Genomic DNA, 6,000 nt, shown 5'->3' with positions numbered 1-6,000 from the left:
GATTGTAGACTCTGGCATCAAAACTGTTCTCTGTTGTCTCTGGCACTGTCTTCCTCTGCAGTAGACTCCCCAGACCTCATCCTCTGGGGCCACTCCAACCTCCAAGAGATATCTTCAGCTCCGCTTTTCAGCCATTCACCCTTCTTACCATTTCCTGCCCAGGAATCCGCTTTCTCCTTAGCCTTTGGGAAACTGCTCTCCTTTGTGCAGTGCTTCATATCTGCATTACTGTTGCCTTTCTGAGAAGTTGTATCCCACAGTGTCTCCCTGGTCAGCCATGCCCTCTACTCCCACTGAGACACTTTGGCTAAAAGTGGGCTCAGCCACACTCCTGCTTCCATGAACCTAGCAGGAAATTTAAATGCAGGAGTTCTTGGTCATGTGTAGAGCAGGATGTGATGGAGGCCAGGATCCAGGATCCCTGACAGCTCCTTCATTCTTTCCTTGTTCCTCTTCATAAGTCCGAACAGCTTTCACATTTCTGTGCTGCTTCACTGCCTTGCTTTTCTCAGCCAAAGCATAAGGCTTGCTATAAACAGGATAACAAAATCATGACTGCCTGAAAAGACCCTGAGAAGTCAGAGTGATTTATGTGAAGGTTTTGAGTACTATGCATAGCACTTTGATAACTCAATCATGGTCTAGCAGAAAGAAATAACACCTCACAGGAAATGAGAATGGAGTAAAATAGTACTCTGGTAAGAAAAATGTCTGATGAGGCTCATTTAAGTAAACTGTCACATAGCTTAGTAGTGCTTATTGCTTAGACCTTTCATTAAGACAGAAAGAGCGGAAGTGAAAAAGAAAAAAATAAGTACCTGAAAMTGGCAAGTGGTGTGTTGGAACATGGACCATGGACCTCCTTCTTCTTGCAGTAGCAGAAAGCTGGGAAAGTCCTCGGTACAGAACTTTCTGGACGCTGAGAGTTTACATGGGTTCAAGAAGCAGCCATGGAAGAAAAAGTAGTCCATTAAGCCCAAAGACATGTTTAGCTCAGGAATTCTCTGAACCACAAAAAAACTCAGGGGCCTGCAAGAGTATTCTTGTATCGAACATCCAAATATGCTGCCCTGTTTTCAGACTCTGCCCTAGATGTTCTCCACTGGCCACTGTCTTGAAGACAGGACACTGCAATAGATGGACTTCTGGTCTGAAAGGAGGCAGCTGGTTGTATTAGAGCATTTTAAATTCTGTCTCTCCTCATGATGATTTATCTTTGTTTAGCATATTGCAGGCAGCATTTGCCGATGAGCAAACCATGTCAACATGAAGACATTGCACAACTTTATTTTTATTTTTATTTTATTTTATGTGGTAATTTTCATGTAGGTGATAATCAGTGAAAATTACCTGTGCTAATGAAAAGCGCACATTGCAGTGGCAGCGAAATTAGTATGAGTAAATAGGATGAGATTGGCTTTTATTTCTGTTTTCAAAATGAGAGGGTCACTCAACAAATCAACCAGACAAGAAAGAGTCCTGCATATACTGGAGAGAAAAAGACCTTGCTCCAGCAGTTGCCCTCTACAGATCAAGAAAGGATACCCACATTAGCTGGTCAAAATAAACATGAAGAATAGTAGAGGAAAAAAAATCTATGCTGCAAAACCGTGAAGAGTGTTACTTACTAAGAAGTCACCCTTTGCATGCGTGCACACACAATTAATGCAATGGAAGCACAGCCCCAGGCTGGCTCTTGGATGTGGATCAGTTTTTAAGTAGGGAGTGCTTATGGRGTTCAAAGGGAATATGCTGAAAGGAGGTTGCTGAAGAAGGCGTGTATGTACATTATTGATTGTGGCAGCTTTAGAAAGGCCTTTAGTGCTACCATGGACCTGAAGTGCTCTTAATATTTTGCTATTGTAATCTTAAGTACGCTGAGTAAACTCTTGAAAACTTGGATGAGGAAGACACGTGGTTATTATCGCATGGAAGCTAGAGAATGGAAGAACATTTTTCAGGCTTCTTCACCATTTATGTTCCTATATATGACTGTAGAGCAAAATAGTATACCCAAAGGAGAAATTTCTTTTAATCTCCATAACTAGTGATCCCCCCTGCCCGGWTGTTGGGAGGGCATCTACTTTGATCTGTGGATCAAGTAAGGACATGGCAGGGCAAAATTTCAATCATACTTCCTTGTACAGATGCCACACAAATTGCCTCTCGGAAAAAAAATCTAATTTTTCTTGGGAGGTCTTTCCAGTGGAAAAGTATCATTTTCACTGTGAAGGTTTCTCAACTGGAAACATGTTTATTGGAAAACTGAGCAACAGATTTGCTGCTGAAATTCCACTTCACTCTAGCAGAATTGCAGCATTCCTGTTCAGCCTCAGCTTATGGAGTCATGTCTTGGAGTCAAGTCTCCTAAGTGCAGGTTTAAAAACCATTTCTTTGAGTAGCCAGTCTCACCAGGCACAGGGCACAACCCGGCGTCTGCACAGATCTCTGCAGCGGTGGTCACTAGGCGGCCTGGTAGAGTCACATTTTCAGCCTCATYGCCAGATCACAGCAAAGCAGTGAAACACCTGCCAGTTTGTTTGCTGCCTCTCTGCAAAACGCTGTGGTAAACACGCGCTTAACTGTCAGAGCAGTGAGATCTGTTATAGCAAGGCTGTGGTGGCACGTTAGTCAGGAAACAGAGCTAAAAACAGCCATRCTGAAGAGGTGGTTGTCCGAGAAACGGGACTGTTCGAGGTATTGGCTTCATGCAGACAGAACTTTTCTTTGCTGCAGAACTGCTAGGCACGTGCTTAAACGTGCTGCTTACTCAGAAATCACTTAATGAGTTGCTTTGGTGCTTTGCTGCATTATGGCTTAAAACTTACGGCTTTGCCCCAGACATATGACCCTCGTAGTTRATTAAGCAAGGATGCAAGTGCTGAACCAGAGTGCGGGCACACGTGAACATCTCTGGTGCCTCCCTGGAGAGCCTGCTCGGCTCCTGGCTCCCAGTGAGCGGTGTGGGACAGCAAGGTGCTCGTCTGGGGACACAGGGCAAACAGGGGGCGGTGGRATTGCTCAGCGCCCTCCCATCCTCTCTCATGCTGAATGATGCAGCCTTGGGGATCAGGGAGCCCACGACTTGGCTTAAATGTCCGCGTATGGCATGGGTGCACTGTGGGTTGGGGCGCAGGCAGATGAGCGCTGTCCTAATGCAGGATCCCGAGCAAAACGGGCGGTGGGATGCGGCCTGGCTGCCTTGGCTGTCGGCCCTCAGGGTTTCCCACCAGCCATCTCATCTCTTTCTCTTGATGCCCCGTTGCCGGCACTGAGCGTCCCTCCTCCCCACCGGCATATGCACTTCATAGGCACTTCAGATGGGAGCATCTCAGCCGGGTGACACGGAGAGCTGTGCTTGTGTGCGCGGGAGCGTTGCAGCCGCTGCCGCTCCTGTCTGAGCCCCCGGGCAACAGGGATACGGCGGCAGCCCCCTCCCCTCCGGCCTGCGGGGGCTCAGCCGGGTGTCCTGCTGGTGCCCTCGTGCGACCCTCAGCTCTTGCGCCCTGCCCTGATCAGTGTTTTTTTAATAAAGCTACTGGTCTCTTCTCCTCTCTTTTTTTTCCAATTTAAATTTTGCTGAGTAGCACTGCTGACGTCCTCCTGGCCCACCTCTYGGCTCCCCCCCTTCAAGCCCACTTCCCTTGGCTATAAAAGCCGCTAGCCCCCAGCATCTGCCCTGGCTCTGCTGGGAGCAGCGGCTACCTGAGGAGAAGCCTTGGAGCAAACAGGTGAGTGACTCCCACTAGCTACTTCTGCGCTTTGCTCTTTCTTGCTGTATTTCCTTTATATTTTTCTTTTCTTTTTGGCTTTAGCTTTTTGCTTTTGTCCATTAAGGTGCGTAGCTATGCTCCAATGCTTGTGCAGCCTTTTGCAGCCAAGGTGAGGTGCCGAGGGATTRGGGTGAACCCCGTGGGCAGATTTGTGCCTCTGCAGCTGGCATATGTGCAGGAGCTTGTGGTACTGCGGCGTGCAGCAGCGATGCCTTTCGTGGTGCTCAGCCCCTTATGAGCCCGGAGCCCGGCCTGCATTTGGCCTCAAGCTGATCTCTTGGGGAGGTTTCCAGCTCTGCTGAGCAAGTGCTCCCCTGTTGCAATTTAAAGGCTCTTTCTGGTTTGGGATGGAGCAGAAAGGGAAAGGCAGCGGTGCCAGCTTCTTGCTGAGCTTCRGGAACAGAATTGTTCCTGAAACTTTTAATTCTGTCAAGTTTTGTTGAAACTAGTAAGCTTTTAAAGTTTTGGGGGATCATTTAATGAGAGAGTTGGAAACAGCAGTCAGGCAGAGCAACCATCTGACTGTTCTTTTCTGAGTTTTCTCTTTAGAGAAATGCTGTGGGCTGTGGCTGGTCTGAGACCGAGGCAATCTCGGCCCTTGTGACCAGGTGGAGCTGAAGGTAGAGGTGCTCGGCGTCATGAGGGGTCATCTTCATGGCATTCACTGGGCATCAGTTTCTCCAAACAGGAGTGGGAGGGTTAGGAAGGAGGAAGAGGAGAAATCAGGCAGGACAGGAGGTGCTGAGCCAACCAGCTATGAAGGATGGCCAGTTATTTACAGAGGTGCAGCGGGAGCCACTTGCTTCCTAGACATCTTATTTTAAAAGAAAATAATAAATAGCTAAAAGCTTAATAAATAATGGCACTCTTCAAAGTGGCCTGAACCAGGCACAGGACCAGGTGGTGGAGACCAAGACATAGCATTGCTCAGGATAAAACTTGTACTAAAAGCTCTTCCCTCTGTTTTTTATCAGCACTGAGCTCCAGGCAAGCTCTTCCTTTCTGCAACTCAGTTCCTAGGAAAATAAGATACAAAATGAGAACCTGTCTGCAGCTGCGTAAGCACAAGGGAGAGATTCCTCAAAACATCATCGTTTTTGTCTCTGAATGTAAGGCTTTGCTGAACACTGAGTGACAGGAGATGAACATTAGTTTAAACTGAAGACAATTTATCTCATACAWTTTTACATGCTGAGAACATTAGGCCTGCTTGTCAAGAGATGATTAAGGAATTAGAAGTTAATTCACTGTTCTGTTAAAATTACCAGTTAAAGTCACTTTCCTCTATGCTGCCTACTAACAGTCAGTGTGGAAAGAAAGAAAGAAACAAACAAACCAACCTTCACTAAATACTAGGCATTAAGAAGTTTTTGATTTTGCATTTTAATGAAAGACATGAGTAGGTTCACCGTGTGCATTTGCTGTGCTGCCTGCGCAGTGTCCTGAGGAGCATCTTGAATCAAAAGCTCTTCGTTCCTGCTCTGCCCATACCGGAGGCTGGCTGAAGTTTTAGCAGTGCAGTGCCCAGGCAGCAATGGGGAAAAACCCCATCCTTGTGCAGGGAGACCCCTCTGTACAGGCAGAGCTGAGAGCATCTCCTGCAGCTCCTATAGCTCTGCAGGCTGCACGTCTGGCGAAAGTGATGCTTAAGCAACCAGGGCTCCTGCTCACTTGCACGGGCGGAGGTTCCAGGCCGTTGAATGCATTACTAGACTTTGTGCACGCTGTGAGGTAGACAGTCCTAGGGTGAAAGCTAGGAGGACCGATGGGAGGAAGGCTTGTCTAAGATGTCATGGAGACAGGGGGCATAGTGGGAACTGGTGTCCCAGATCCTTCACCTTCTGGATCCTGCCTTCCAGACCCAGCGCCCTCCTTTCTGCTCCCTGCAGTGTAGCTCTCCTTTTACTACTCTTCTCTCAGGTGGGGCTTCTTACTGGGCCTTGTCCAGGGTCATCTGCAGCATCAGGACATCTGTAAATGGGAACCATAACTGGAAATTGTACCTTTGTGCACTGGCTGCGAAAGCACAAGCTGCCATGGGAGGAACTCTCCCTTTCAGTAGTCCTTGTCCTAAAGAGATTGTGTAAAATGCAGATGCTAAATATATTTTACAAGTGAAGAAAGGAAGACAGAACTAATGGCTAAAACACACTTTGATGGCAAATGCAGATGGTCACACAGAGTGCTCTGCAATGTCTGAACTTTGCAGTCAGAGATCAATTCCCCA

This window comes from Rhea americana, unplaced genomic scaffold (genome assembly GCF_003343005.1).
Source record: "Rhea americana isolate MKP2758 unplaced genomic scaffold, rheAme1 scaffold_309, whole genome shotgun sequence".
NCBI lineage: Eukaryota > Metazoa > Chordata > Aves > Rheiformes > Rheidae > Rhea > Rhea americana.
Note: the sequence above shows the minus strand (reverse complement) of the source record.